Source organism: Leuciscus leuciscus, assembly GCF_965113295.1.
Source record: "Leuciscus leuciscus genome assembly, chromosome: 9".
Lineage (NCBI taxonomy): Eukaryota > Metazoa > Chordata > Actinopteri > Cypriniformes > Leuciscidae > Leuciscus > Leuciscus leuciscus.
The window spans coordinates 8,858,875-8,874,935 of NC_138733.1; the positions used below are offsets into that span (position 1 = coordinate 8,858,875).

The 16,061-nt window shown below is 39.8% G+C and overlaps 1 long non-coding RNA gene across 2 annotated transcripts; it reads right to left on the minus strand.

The window, feature by feature from the left end:
- Positions 1-8,299: 8,299 nt before the first annotated feature.
- LOC309506448 lies at positions 8,300-13,415 on the minus strand. Of its 2 annotated transcripts, XR_014208750.1 has the most exons (4): positions 12,076-13,415; positions 10,758-11,697; positions 9,414-9,524; positions 8,300-8,853 (listed from the first exon to the last, which is right to left on the minus strand). It is a non-coding gene; the product is annotated as an uncharacterized lncRNA (long non-coding RNA). The 2 variants fall into 2 exon arrangements; XR_014208751.1 differs by lacking the exons at positions 8,300-8,853; positions 9,414-9,524 and having other exon boundaries at positions 10,618-11,302; positions 11,411-11,697.
- Between the last annotated feature and the right edge of the window lie 2,646 nt (positions 13,416-16,061).

Here is a 16,061-nt window from a genome sequence, read left to right on the forward strand (position 1 = left end):
GATCTCATTCAACCCCTAGCTATTCGTGCGAATGCATGGGCAAAGCTCCCCGGGGTATCAGAATGAGTGCTGAACATTATAGAAAGAGGCTATTCGCTACAGTTCGCTCGACGCCCCCGCAGTTGCGCGGCGCGAATCGAAACCACGGTGGAAAAGGAAGTAGCACATCTACTTCGAACTGAGATTGCAAAACTGTTGAGCAAAGGGGCCATAGAGCCTTTATCTCAAGCTCAGAGCGAAGGGGGTTTGTACAGCAGATATTTTCTGGTACCGAAGAAAGACGGGGGTCTCAGACCCATTCTAGATCTAAGACAGCTGAACAAAGCGCTTGCAAAGCGCCGGTTCAAAATGCTCACAACCAGGAAAATCCTCTCGCAAATTCGCCAAGGGGACTGGTTTGTGTCAATAGATCTGAAGGACGCGTATTTTCAAATACAAATAGCGTCACGTCACAGGCGATTTTTGAGATTCGCCTTCGAGGGCCAGGCATATCAGTACACAGTCCTACCGTTTGGCCTGTCCCTAGCACCCCGTACATTCACGATGTGCATGGACGCGGCCCTCGCTCCCCTGAAACTTCGGGGAATGCGAGTTTTGAACTATTTGGACGATTGGCTGGTTCTAGCTCAGACTCACTCAGAGCTCATAGAACACAGGACCATGCTACTCGAACATCTCGAGAACTTGGGTCTCAAAGTCAATTGGGCGAAGAGTTCACTGTCTCCCAGTCAGAGAATATCTTTTCTGGGCACAGAACTGGACTCGCTGTCTGTGACAGCTCAGCTATCGCCACAGCGCAGACTGGACATTCAGCGCATGACGGAAACCTTCCGCTGCGGCGCTATAGTCCCGCTCAGAAAGTTTCAAAGGATGCTGGGTCTCATGGCCTCAGCATCATCAGTACTCCAGCTGGGTCTGCTTCGCATGCGCCAACTACAGTTCTGGTTAAAAGCGCGAGTGCCGCGCCGAGCGTGGACCTCCGGTCTTTTTCGCCTCAAGGTCAATCAGAAATGCATCTCAGCCCTGAAACCTTGGAAAGCGATCGACTGGTACCAGTCAGGTGTAAGCCTGGGGACTTCCTTGAGTGTGAAGGTGGTGTCTACGGACGCCTCCACCTCGGGATGGGGAGCGCTGCTCGAGGGCAGGCCGTTCTTTGGTCAGTGGTCAGAACGGGAAAAGCTTCTACACATAAACTGCTTGGAAATGATAGCAGTCGACAACGCGCTGAGGCGCTTTTGTCCCCAGATAGCAGGACACCACGTCTTGGTCCGTTCGGACAACATGTCAGTGGTGGCCTATATAAATCGCCAAGGAGGTATCAGGTCCTGAAACCTTTACAGGCTGACGGAACGCCTCCTGGTCTGGGCTCAGCGCAATGTGGGCACAGAGGACTCAGATGTGACCCTATTTTTTATTTATTATAAATGTTATATCACTGTCTTCGATAAAATTTTGTCTATCCATTTATGGTGTGTTTTTTTTATTTGGGGGTATTTTTGAATTTATTTACTTCAAAAAGTACCATATTTTCTATGTAAATTATGCTTATTTTTTTGAGTGTGAGTTTTTGGCATGATGAGAATGTTGTACAGGATCAGCCCTTCATTTGTGTGTATGTTAGATATGCATTGTATTGGATCTATTGATTTATTTTTACAAAAAAACAAGAAGAATGCTCTAAATTACAGTTTTTCTCTAAATTACATTACTTTCACTTTCACCTTCACTGTCACTGTCACTTTCACTTTCACTTTCACTTTTTCCCATTCATTTCTATGGGTGCCCATTTTTGACCCAAATACAAGATTAAGGATTTTTTTTTTTTCACCCACTTAACATTGTAGAATTGAGTCAAAAAAAATTGTGTGTGTTCAGGAGGCAAACTTAGGAAAAGTGGCCAAGTCTTGTACCGCTCAGATCAAGGGAAGTATTTTTTTAAAATAAATCAACATTATTTTGCCCACATTTGTCCAGAATACGGTTTTAGGGTTAAACCCACAGACAGTCCAGCTGCTGTGGGAGACATTCGGCAGAGCGGAAGTAGACCTGTTTGCGTCTCAAGAAAACGCTCACTGTCCGAAGTTTTTCTCCAAGAGCATGGACGCGCTGGCCCACGTCTGGCCCCGCTGCCCTCTCTATGCTTTTCCCCCCGTCGCGCTCCTACCTCAGGTATTAGAGCGGATCAGGGAAAACGGATGCTCAGTGCTACTAGTAGCTCCGCTCTGGACGAACCAGGCCTGGTTCCCAGTTCTGATGCAGCTGACAAGCACTGCCCCATGGCCGATACCGGTGAGGAGGGACCTCTTCTCTCAAGCCAGGGGCTCGATCTGGCATCCTCGCCCGGAGCTTTGGTCCCTACATGTGTGGGCCATCAACGGGTACCCGCTAGCCTCCCGGAGGGAGTGCTAAACACGATCACGCAGGCTAGAGCCCCCTCTACGAGACGGCTCTATTCCTCGAAATGGTCTGTGTTCTCTGGCTGGTGCACAGCCCGTGGCATATCACCCCCAGATTGTGGGGTGATGGAGGTTCTTTCCTTCCTACAAGAGCTACTGGACAAGGGCAGAACCCCATCCACGCTCAAAGTTTACGTGGCGGCTATAGCAGCGTTTACTGAACCAACGCTTGGCCAGTCACTTGGAAGGAACGATCTGGTCATTCGCTTCCTTAGAGGAGCTAAGAGGCTAAACCCTCCCAGACCTCCCTCAGTTCCCATATGGGACCTTTCCACGGTCTTGGAGGCCATGAAAGGTGCCCCATTCGAGCCGATCCAATCAGTGGTCAACACTTGTCTTTCAAGACAGTATTTCCTCTGGCTCTCGCTTCAGTGAAGCGTATTGGGGACTTGCAAGCGCTTTCAGTGAGCGCGACATGTATGGAGTTTGGGCCAAATGACTCGAAAGTCATACTCAAATCGAGGCACGGGTACGTTCCTAAATCCCTCAACACACCGTTCAGGTCTCAGGTGATTTCCCTGAGGAGAAGGACGCCAGCCTCCTTTGCCCGGTCAGGGCATTAAGGGCTTATGTGTCTCGCTCATCTGTCTTCAGACAGACAGAGCAGCTCTTTGTCTGGTTCTACGGACGTTCTAAGGGACTAGCCGTGTCGAAACAGAGCCTATCCAGATGGATAGTCGACGCTATAGCGCTGACTTACGCCTCTAAGGGCCTGCAGTGCCCGTTAGGTGTTAGAGCGCACTCCACAAGAGGCATGGCCTCATCGTGGGCTTGGTCTAGTGGGATTGCCTTACAAGATATATGTATGGCGGCAGGCTGGGCCTCCCCGTCTACATTTATAAGGTTTTATAACCTAGAGGTTCCCGCTTTACAGGCTAAGCTGCTTTCAGTCTGTTAAATCGGTATTGTCTGCCCCGATGTTTTCGGCCCAGAATACTGAAACTGCTTGAGCAACGCTCGCTGATCGATCGTGCAGCTCTATGGGCAGTGTGTAAGACCCATAACATTCACCAGACTAGGCCGAGTTTCGCCCTGGCTGTGTGTGAAACACTATTGATATAATTGCTCCTTATAGGATGCTATTTATTATAGGAATGATGCTATTCTAGCCCCTCTTCCTGGACTCTCTGTGAGTCCCATGATGATCATGTGCTATATAGGCCCCGGGCACCTGCCCTTGGGACTTTGGTACTGGATCTCAGCACGCACAGCGTTTTACACTGTGTTCCCCATAGCGTAAGATATTACGCAGTACGAGAGAACCTCTCGTAAGAGAACGTACTCGGTTACTAACGTAACCTTGGTTCTCTCTAGAGAGGGAACGAGTACTGCGTATCTTGCCGTGCCTGCAACACGCTCTGGTTCGCTCCGGCGATGGTTCGCCTCTTCTCTCTGGATCCAGCGATGCGTGAGCTCCGCTGAAGAGATGAAAATCAGCTATACCAGCCTCTCGAGCTACATTTATAGCCCAAGGCCACGCCCGTTTCGGCGGGACGTGACGCAGTGGGCGCGAAGCGCCCTCATTGGAGCTGACGTCACAACGGGGCCTTTCGATAGGCTGCTGCAGTTGCCGCAGAGCAGCTAATAGGCGCGCAAGCTGTTTCGCCTATGTCTGCATGCTGCCGCAACGCGTTTTACATTATTCCAAAATTAAGGATAATTTTTGGCTTCAGTATCTCGCGGAAAAGAGATTTCCCCGTAGCGTAAGATATTACGCAGTACTCGTTCCCTCTCTAGAGAGAACCGAGGTTACGTTAGTAACCGAGTACGTTTTAAATGTATTCCTTTTTGTGCTTAGATGTCTTCACATGCCATACTGGAAGTACTGACAATTTTATTGTGTGTTAATCACACAATTTAAAATGTTTGTAATATGCATATCGTATGTAACTCCGTATTCCTACAATCTTCATGTGACGTGTCTGATATCTCTGTAATTCTCTAAATCTAACGGAATCGAATTCCGATAGCAGAATGCATTAATGTGCATTATTTTTCACCTTTCATATTTCTGGAAGCCGAACAGCTCAATCCCATCTCCTCAATCTCTGAAGGTGATTGGTTCACGTACGCGAAGTAGGCGTGAACCCATCTTCTCCATAAGAGACTGACACCGAAGTTTCTCAGTGAGCACTTTTACGAACCCACTTCGTCAGTGAGAAGATCCATGGCTCCCGTTTAGGGAGCGTTCTCCGTTTCTCTTTTCTTTTTCTTTAAGTCTTTTCTTTATTTTTCGTCTTCGGACTCTCCCTACGTTCAGTGAAGCGAACGTAGCCGGCAACTTCAACTCAAAGAAAAAGACTCTTTTGAAATTCCCGCGACCGCGCTCCTCTTCCTTAAGGACACACGCACGAGCGCTTCGTCTGAGAGAATTTTCTTTACTTTACTAAGTTTTATTTTCATATTCTCCTTTGTTCATTTCCATCTACGAGGGAAAATTAACTTAGCCTGAATTATTTCTTTAGTAGGCCTAACTTCGCTTTCAAAGGACCTTTAAATTCCCGCGACCGCGCTCGCCCGGAAGAGACGAAAAGCACGCCCCGCTCTTAAGGAAACACACGCACGCTGCTCAAAAGAACGACACACGCGCCTTCTTTCCTCAAGCAAATACAAAGAGAACCATAAGCAAGTATTGATTTGATTTGATTGATGTGATTTCTTGTTGTCTCTCTCAAAGGTTACCTGGTCTGTGATTTTTGCCATACTGTGATCTCTCTCTCTCCCTATTTTGCTTTCACTTTCGCTCGCTCATTCCTCTCACTCTCTCTCATTTTCTCATCCCATTTTAATTCGTGTTTGTAATGTTTTTCGTTTTGTTTGTTTCTGTTGTAAATGCATGTATTTACTCTGTGTGAATTGTAGTTCGATGTATTATTAGTTTTGCAGTTATTAAAACCATTATCTTCATGATTGCTTCTGAATAAATGCTCGTATTACAAAGTCAATGAAATGTTTTGATCCTAGCTACAAAAGCTTTTATTATTTACTACGTTGAGTAGTTTAATTTTATAAACACAGGAAAATTAATGTTCACGGCCAGAAAATTGATATTTCTTGGAGTTTATAAGAAGTGATAACTTTGTTGATAAGTTGATAAGTTAATCTTATGGCCGTTTGCTGGACAAACAGATTGTTCATAGCTAAATTAATTTCCATTAAGGGTTATCTCATAATTGATCTGAAATAAGACAATTGATATATGAATGAAGAATTATAATTCGTTGTGATTGATTACTCATATATACAATCGATCTATGTTTCAACTTCGATAATTTAATGTAACTGTATTATGCAATATATTAAAGGTACAATATGTAAAAATTTTCACCGCTGGGGGTCGCTAACCTCTTACAATAACAAAGGCGTAAATTGATGACGCAAAATTTCCTGCGGAATTATGGAACTTGTCGTCAAGCCGATGGATCTAATAATGTTTATGGATGAGTGAATACACTGATGTTTTTATCATGATATCAGCGCCACACGCGAGTCCCACGGATATAAAGGAATGGAGATTTCATTCTACCAAACGCAAGTGCTGTATTAGTGCTCACACAGGTCAGTGTATTAGACCAGTGGTTCCCAAAGTGGGTGCCGTGACAACTGGCTAGGGGTGCCGCAGAATCTCAGCTTTATTTTCCAATTTAAACAGCCTAAAATAACTATCGTACCATATAATAACCTTTTACAGCCAAGGTTATAATCGTTAATGAAAACGAACGAAAAAACGAAAACTAGGTGGGAAAAAACGCTATTTAAAACACGCAGCGTATTCATTCAGCTGCATTTCCTTTCCCTGCTCTCTCTGTCACTCATGCGTCTCTCACATGCGCACGCGCACACACACACACACACACACACACACACACACACACACACACACACACACACACACACAGCTCCTCCCCTCCGTGCACACCGCGTCTCCATGAGAACGTTGAAAGCAAGTTCGCGAAAGGTTGGTCTCTCTATCTCGTGAACACCTTTACACAATCACACATTAAAAAGTGGTATAAAAATATTTTTAATTCTGAATATAAATTTGTCAGTGTGTTATTGTCGACCCGAGAAGCGATTGCGCCTTCTTTAGAAAGTTAACTAGTCGCAAGTTTGAGGAAAAATGCACTTTTTGGTTGTGGTTGTCGATGTCAAAACACTATATAAGCTGTGATTCAAATATTAAATAATGTTATGTCATTATGTCTTTTTGAATCTTGCCCCTGACAAATAACCCAAATTACAAAAAAAAAAAAAAACTAAAACTAACACTAAAACTAATAAAAACTAAACGAAAACTACCGGTAAGCATTTTCAAAAAATAAAAAATAAACTAAACTAGCAAACCCACTTTAAAAACTAATTAAAACTAAACTGAATTTGAAAACAAAAAGTCAAAACGAAATAAAAATAAAAACTAATGAAAAAAATGCAAAACTATAATAGGCTAACCCTGTTTACAGCATATTTTAAAATCATATCAAAACACCAACATATGCAAAAATATTTGGAGTTGTTTATTATTATTTAAAGAGTTAAGTATCTTTAAATCTGTTTTATTCCAATGATTCTCACATACAGTAGCCTTATTGGTTAAAATCAGTCTGTTGACGTGTGTCCAGTTATTAATGGACTGATGATTCATCTGAAGGGGTTATTTCGCCTCATATTATGTCTGTTGTAATGCATTCATAATAAATTCATGCTGCTGTTTATGCTTCATTGGTTGTTTGTTCATCTGGATATAATTGTATGTATGCACATATGTTCGTTTAGTTTAATTGGGTTAGGGTGCCGTGAAAAAAAAAACCACTACAAAGGGGTGCCATGCTTTCAAAAAGTTTGGGAACCACAACTTGTAAGGTAACACAGCGCTGTTTAACTTGCTCCCCAGCTAACAATTTAACGTTCTGGGAACGTTAGTTTTTGGTTCCCAGAACGTTCCCAAGAACGTTCCCTATTGGTTAGCCAGGAAAGTTTTCTTTACGTTAATATAACGTTCCCTATAGGTTAGGGGAACGTTGCCGAAAGGTTCCCAGAACGTTCCCGAAAGGTTCCCGCAAGGTTCTCGGAACGTTCCCAGAATGTTGCCAAGAACGTTCCCTATTGGTTAGCCAGGAAAGTTTTCTTTACATTAATAGAACGTTCCCTATAGGTTAGGGGAACGTTCCCGTAACGTTGCCGAAAGGTTCTCGGAACGTTCTCCTAATGTCTACACATCCTGATATGCCTGTACACAAATTATAGGTCTACAAACAACATATTCTACATTGTTTATTGTTCAAACACTTAAAAATCCTATGAATATATTACAATAAATTGAATTTACAGAAACTATCATTAATAAGTAAATCAATCAGTTTGTATTAAATAAATCAGCACACAATCCATGTTTTTGTTGATTCATTGTTTAATTATCAACCTAAAATAAGTCATCAAAAACAGCGTTAGCAAAATGTATTCAGGAACAGTAATTTACATGTAATATTTCAAACATGAAAATATTTCAATAAATAAAACTGCACAAACATTTTAATTAAAACTATCTTTTTGCAAACTGTAGCCTATAACTTTGGCTAAAAAGTTGAAAAAGTATTCATTTATATACAATATACATGAATGTGCCAGTCTTCACTCTGCTCAAAACATTTAAACTCCCAACACCATCTGCAAATTTAACAAGAAAATAAAAAGACAACACGTTACATGTACACACAATCCCATGCCAAAATTCAAGCCCTGTAATGGCATTAATATTCATCCTGAGCAAATGAAAAGAGTGAGGTGGGATTGTGTGTCACAAGCTGTAGGAGATATGAGAGCACGAGCACTGCTGGTCTCGTGTATTTATTCAGATATTTCAGCATCAATGTGTATAGAAAAATTTATATATTTGAAAACACTACATTGCATTTATTTATATTGCACTATTTATTATTTCAGACTACAAATCAAAAAAGGAATGTTTTATATAGGAGTAAGGATACCCATTAAGCCTATGTACCCTTTAAGCCCACTTTCAACTCTGAAGTCAAATAAAAAACAGAGAAAATAATATTTAAGTCTAGTGAACTCTGACCTGCGAATTCGCTCTACATATAACGTATAAGTCTCACCTCCAATGAAGAATTTGAAAACCTGTAACTGCTGTGTTGTTTATGAGAGAGAAAGAGAAAAAAAGTTTGAAACTACTATCAATTTTATTTATTTTTTTATCTCTGTGACTTTACACCTACAAATTCCACTGTCACAGGTGCTCAGTTTTGCTATAATGATGCCCTCACAGAACATGGTAATAATCAGTCATCCATGCAAAAGCAAAGGTCGGTGTAGTTTACAGGAATATCTGTCCAGGCCAACATCTGATGCCTTGATGCCTTCCGCTGGGATCCCAGAAAACCTGAAATAAAAATAATATATATTACAGTTCAAAATCTATCATACATACATCTCATCTGGTAACACAAATTATCATTCCAAGTTCACTTTAAGATATGCTCAATATTAGGGCTGCACAATATTGAAAAATTTAGAGTTTATTTAGAGATATCAGCCGTATGGTTTAGTGCATGCGCGGCTCCAGGTTTGTATCTCATAAATTACCCCACTAATAATGCCCAGAATGGTACCAAACTTCTACAGTAGTACAAATAGGTTCTGTACTCATTAAACGAGGCATTGGAAAGTTTGTAAGTACATCAGGAGTTTATTTAAATAACATTTGCCTGATGGCGAATGCTACTGCTGACGCAAATGTTGATGTCACTTTATGAGTACAGAACCTATTTGTACTTCTGTACTACTCATTTTCCCCGACATAGAGCAGATCGGCACACAACAAAAACTGCTGTTCGGATGTTCCCTTTTCTGATATTTTAGCATTCGAGACATTTTAATTAAAACAGAAATAAGAATTTTAGTGTAATAAGCGAAAATGAACAGTAAACCGAGATCACCTACCGCTGCAGATGTGTACAGAAGTGAAAAGCGGAAATGCTTAAACCTCTTTCCGGTTCGACCGCTGGGCGCTCCGCATAACCCCTATTGGGGGGACTTTGTAGAGGAGTGAACCTGCATAGAAAATTACAATAGATAACAAGCATAGATAAATACAATAGAAGAAAAATACAGTTGAAATAAGCAGTGCATTATGTTTTTCAGTTAAATCTGAAAACATCAGGTACAGAAATTGAATTATCAAAATGTAAAATAAGTCTTCACTGTAAAAATAAAATAACTATAAATTAATTAAATGTATCTTTGCTAAAGCTACAAGTCATTTTCTCTTTTGATGTTTGATCACCATTGGCGACACAAACAGCTGCGGCTACGTTAGGCCAGTGGTTCCCAACAGGGGGGTCGCGGCCCACAAGGGGGCCTCAGCGAGCTCTGTGGGGGGTCGCGTCATATTTTGAAAAGTTTTGAGCAATTTGCATTAAATAAAAGTCCTTAACTTTTTTCTGCAAAAAATTTTGATAATGAGCGAGTTCATCATGAATCCATTTTCCAAACCGTGTTTTTGTCTTATCCTGAATCACTATGGTACACCTATAACAAGTGATTACATTGGGACTATTTTACCCTGGTTCGGATCGCTGCCGCTGCGGAGTAGCCCACTACCTGCGTGACTCGTCATAGACGCACACAGAGAGAGAGAAGTAGTTCCGGCTACAATGTTCTTCCGAAAGACGCATTATTCTGTTAATAAACGCAAGTTTATTATCGCTCGCTATAGCGCCAAAAGCCTAAAAAATAAAGCCTCACATTGATAAAGCCTCACAAATAACATGCAAGTATTGAGGCCCCAGACAGAAGTCATGTAGTAATAGCCTATATATTCTTTTTTTACCTACACACAAGTGTGAATACTGATATTTTTGTTATTGCATTTAAAATAGGGCAAATTCATAGGCTACTCCAAGTATAGGCTTACAAAGGGCCTACTAATGTTTTTGTTATTGTATTTTCAATAGTATAGGCTATTATTTGTGCATAAACATATCTGTTTATAGTAAACATACCGTTTGCTTGAAAACAACATATTTTGTCATCCTTGCTGCAAGCTTACAGGAGCGAAAATATCATTAAATGTGAAGGGGGGCCCTAAAATATTTTCTTGGAAAAAAGGGGGTCTCAGACAAAAAAAGGTTGGGAACCACTGCGTTAGGCTACTGTCCCTTTAAGACGAATGCGCAGACCTAATATAAATGACACGCATCTGTTTTCTTTCTGTTTAAAACACACAAGACTGTTTACGAGGAAACTCGCCAAGATGGGCATTTTGACAAGATGGGCTAAACTCACCTTCTTCATCTACTGACTATGGATGGCATCAAGGTCTTGTCCTGAAGAATCACAGGGCCAAACAATAGGGATTATATCTCATCTGGTAACAAGAGCAAAGCCATAACTTTAAGAACTCTAATGATATATTTACCCCCTGATATTGCATTGGGGATATCAATTCAAACATTTTTAAAGGCTAAGAGTATGAGCCACAGCTGCCCAAGATATCTGTGATAAATAACTGCCTAAAGTTGTCGACCCCCTGAACCACATTCAGCATTTAAAAGTACAAAGAATTTCAGTATTGATCAATAAAAAAAAACATACAAATACATAAATACCTTTGAGTTGGACAGTATGGTGTCAGTCTCATTGGCCAACATAATTCAAAACAGACCTAAAGAAATAAAATAAAATATACTAATGATCTGGATATCATGTTATCATAATAGTTAAATGAATTATTATTATAACTATGACCATTATAATATTGTATTAGTCGCCTATTATTTAGCTGATTATTTAGCCTACAGGCTTCTCAAGGACAATCTCACTGAAAAACCCTGGGGTTAATGATTTTAAAATGTGAGACTTATTTCAAAAGCATAAATCTTACAGACCCCAAACCTTTGAACAGTAGTGCACTGTATGTTTGAGGTGGTTTTGCTTACTAGTCATATGGTTCATAGCCATGGAGATTGTCTTGGACAGGGGGTGCAGCAGGCCTTCAGCATGATGATCTAGGAACATAACAAGCTATTTGTCACAGAGCCAACAATATTACATGGGATTGGTTTAATAAAAGGAACCAAGCTAGAACAGAGGTGAAATGCAGAAAAGATAAATATATAAAAATCTTAAGATAATATATTGTGAAATAAATGCATATGGAATTATTATCATGATTAAACAATAACTCACCCCTTGTTGTAGAGGATTTTTTTTCTCTCTCGCTATTCTGAAATCACATTTTAGCAATATTGCTAAGTGACGTCACTGATTAAGTTAACAATACAGTGCATTCTTTTAGGTTAAATAAATTAGCTTACTTCCAATCACCCATTGACAAATTACCAGCAAAACTATAAAAAACTGTTATCTACACTAAATATGTGTTTAAAAACCCAAACTTTCATAAATAAGACCTTAACTTAACGTAACTTAGGCCTAACGTTCTCTTCTGAAACCGGTTAGCTTAGATGCTAACGGACTTTTTCAAAGACACAAAACCATTTCTTTAAAGTAAATATTCAACAGAAGCGTGTCAAATACACGTAGGAAATGTGTCAGGGACGTTTGTGTGTATTATTTGTGAGATTTTGTTGACTAAACTTACCTGAAAGCAGTGAAACCAACAGCGACAGACGGGAGTTTTGTTGTTTGTCAGTTGTTGATGACGTTTCTGGTTTCCACCTGCTCTCGCGCAGCTCACGTGCGCGCTCCAGTGTTTGATTACGCGCATGCGCATTAAAACACTTCAAAGTCACGCAGCATTTAAATAAACATATAGAATTAAAATGTATAACATAATTTAAAATATCATTAATAAAAAGTTATTGCGAATAGATCTGAACGTTGTTGGTTATCTTATAACCTTAGGGGACCGTACTGACGACGTTGTCAGTTGGTAATCTGCCTGTTAAGTGATATTAAAATAATAACCTGCAGAGAACGTTCCCAGAACGTTCTCTTTAGGTTATACAAATAAAACCTAAAAATAATTAACTAAAAAAGACTGCCTACCAATGAGCAAAGTTATTGATTACTTAGGCATTATCTACTGCCTGATAATGGTCATGTAATTAAGCATTTGATAAATGGTGTTAAAGCACAAAACATTGCAAACCATTCAATTGGTTTAAGAAAAATAGAACCTAAAAATAACTTACAGGGAATGTTCTCTTTAGGTTATAAATTAAACCTAAAAATAACCTACAGGGAATGTTCTGGGAACGTTCCCTTAAAGTTATAAAACTTGGTTGGACGTCACCACGACAGACCGGTACATCGACCGCATTACTGCAGAAGCTGCACCGATCCGTCTGTCAATCTCCCGTTCCATCCTTCCCTCACTCGCGAACAAGACCCCAAGATACTTAAACTCCTCCACTTGAGGCAGGAACTGAACCAACCTGAAGTGGGCAAACCACCCTTTTCCGACTGAGGACCATGGTCTCGGATTTGGAGGTTATAAAAAGTTATAAAAATAGAACTTAAAAATAACCTGCAGGGAACGTTCCCAGAACGTTTTCTTTAGGTTATAAAATTAAACCTAAAAAATAACCTACAGGGAACGTTCTGGGAACGTTCTCTTAAAGTTATGCAGATAGAACCTAAAAATAACCTACAGGGAACGTTCCCAGAACGTTCTCTTTAGGTTATAAAATTAAACCTAAAAATAACCTACAGGGAACGTTCTGGGAACGTTCCCTTAAAGTTATAAAAATAGATCCTAAAAATAACCTACAGGGAATGTTCCCAGAACGTTCTCTTTAGGTTATAAATTTAAACCTAAAAATAACCTACAGGGAACGTTCTGGGAACGTTCCCTTAATGTTATAAACATAGATCCTAAAAATAACCTACAGGGAACGTTCCCAGAACGTTCTTGTTTGGTTCCCAAAAAAATAACCAAATGGGAACCAAACGGGAACGTTAGGGGAACGTTCTGTGTTTGCTGGGAAGAAGCCCCAAGAAGGTTGTGGTTTAAAAATAAACATTCTGACATACTCTGCCAGGGCCGCGGGAAGTGGGGGTGCTGGGGGTGCTGCAGCACCCCCTGTTTTCACAGAATTGTAAATGCAACGCATATGTTTGTTCATTAAAATGTATAAATTTTTAGCATTTAGTCATTTATTTGTAATAAACACTTTAAGTGGGCTATTTAAAAAATGTTATTTATATGTTAAATTATCTTTTTAAAACATAAGCGCTGAGTGTTACGTAATATTGTGTGTGTTTGTGTTTCGAAAGAATTTGTCCGCAGCTGCTCAAAAAAAAAAAAAAAAAAACGTCAAAAACCCCACTGTCAGTGTTTTGTAAGGAACAGGCAAATATGTAAAATATAGCAGGAGACATTTTAATTGTTTACTAATAAAACAGTTATTTTTTATGTCAGTGTCGGCTAGACAGATGAAGTTGACGACTCGCGATCTTCGCAGCGCCAGAGAGAAATGCACATTTCATACGAATTGCATAAGCAGCGCAGTCTGTTTTCTTTCGTTTTGAATTGTTCTGCTTAAAAGTAGACATTTCAAGCTATCTATATGTCTCAGGTCTGTGAGGCAATAGGCTACCTCCTTATAGGCCAACGCTGAGTTTCATTATGAGACGAGCTCCAGGTTCGCCAGCGCCTCCGTATCCTGATTATTTATTTTCTAATAGCCTATATTTAGGCTACTTCTTATTAAATCCAGACAATTTGTTGATGAAACATCGATTAAAATTAAGATACAATTAATACAAAACGAAATTAAATTTAAAGACAGACTTTGTGCTTTCAGTTTGAGGTCTCTGTGAAAGTTTTAAAACATTATTTTAGTGCCACTTTAGAGCGCTCACGTCCGTAACGGAGAACTGTCTGTAACATTTTTTTATTTATTTTTTGTGAAATAAATTTCTAAAAAAATGCGACTTAGTCCAGTGCGACTTAGGCTATAGATGTTTTTTTCTTCCCCGTGGCGCATTTTGTGACTGATATGCGACTCCGGAGCAATAAAATAAAAGGGACTCCGGAATAAAAGCATGAATCAATAGAGTCAAAAATGTGATGTGCAGTCAGGTTTGAGTGTGTGCGCGTTTTTTGAGGAGTTTTATAGTCTTGATATTGTTTCTTATTCAAAAGTGGTGACTCCCCCCCAAAAAAAAAAAACAGCACCCCCAACCTAAAACCTCTTCCCGCGGCCCTGTACTCTGCTACACTGTTTACTTCTGAATATTATATTTTATTCACAGCCATCATTTGTAGTAACATATCCAGCCGGCATTTCAACGTTGATTCACCGTTGAAACAACGTCAGGTACCATGGTTGAATCAACGGTGAATTACCTTTCGATTTTGCAAAACGGATCAACGTTGATATTGTGACGTCGTTTCACCGCGGAAGAAACAACGTTGATTCACCGTTGAAATCGCGACGTCGTTTCACTCTTACCTTTCGGGTTATGGTATTTTGTCGACGTTGAATCAACGTTTAATTACCTTTCGATTTAGCAAATTGAAGCAACGTTGATATCGTGACGTTGTTTCACCGTCTTACCTTTCATCATGGGATAATACAATTGTAGGGTAGACTGGGTACAGTTGAGACACTTTTTGCGTTTTGATTTTTCACACAAAAAATAGATACTGAAAAGAAGTGAATTTCCACATGGCATGCCACATGACATTTCATTAGCTTGTAGACAAAGATATTATCAATCAATAATACCCACAAGTAGTTTATATTTTCCACAATTACCTAATAAAAATAAGGTGCTTTTTGTCTCAACCTTGTCTCAACTGTACCCATATGTGGTACAGTTGAGACAGTGCATGGTACAGTTGAGACACCCATTTTTAATGATGTAAAGATAACTTACCATTCATTGTAAATATAAAAAATAAAGACAAATAAAGAAAATAACAATTGGGCAACATTTTTGTTTATTCAACCATTTATATTCATTCATTTTATTTAAATTAGCACTGGTTAAAATTTATAAAGCAGGAACAAGATATTAAACAATATTTATTAATAATACACAGTTTAAATATCACAAATATCAAATTTTATTTTCATTTGCGTCCTATGCTGGCTAATTACGACCTTTAACCTGTTATCATAACACTGAACAATTAAACAGTGTGTTTCCTAATAGAGCTCTATCGGGGGTACAGTTGGTACACGTGTGTCTCAACTATACCCCGCTGGCCACCTCGCACATTTCTCTAGATTTTGCAATTACCTTGCATGACACAATACCATGAAATATGCCAGTTTTTAGGGCACAGAATAAAGTTTGTGGTGATACCAGTTATGTTTAACAGTCATATAGGGATAATAAGCTATTCATTGTGGAGAGTGCATGGTGAAGTGAACGTCCTACTTTAGAAAAAAAACTTTACCCGATATTTTCGGATCGGAGATGCGTCCACTGTTCAAATTTCCCACAAACAAAGAGGACACTAATACGCATGTGCACAGCAAAAATCACAACTTGTGCTTGCTGCGAACGCAAGTTATTAAAGGTGTCTCAACTGTACCTATGTCTCAACTGTACCCAGTCTACCCTACATTCAATTACAACCTAGTTTCCAGTTGAAACATGAGTCATGACAAT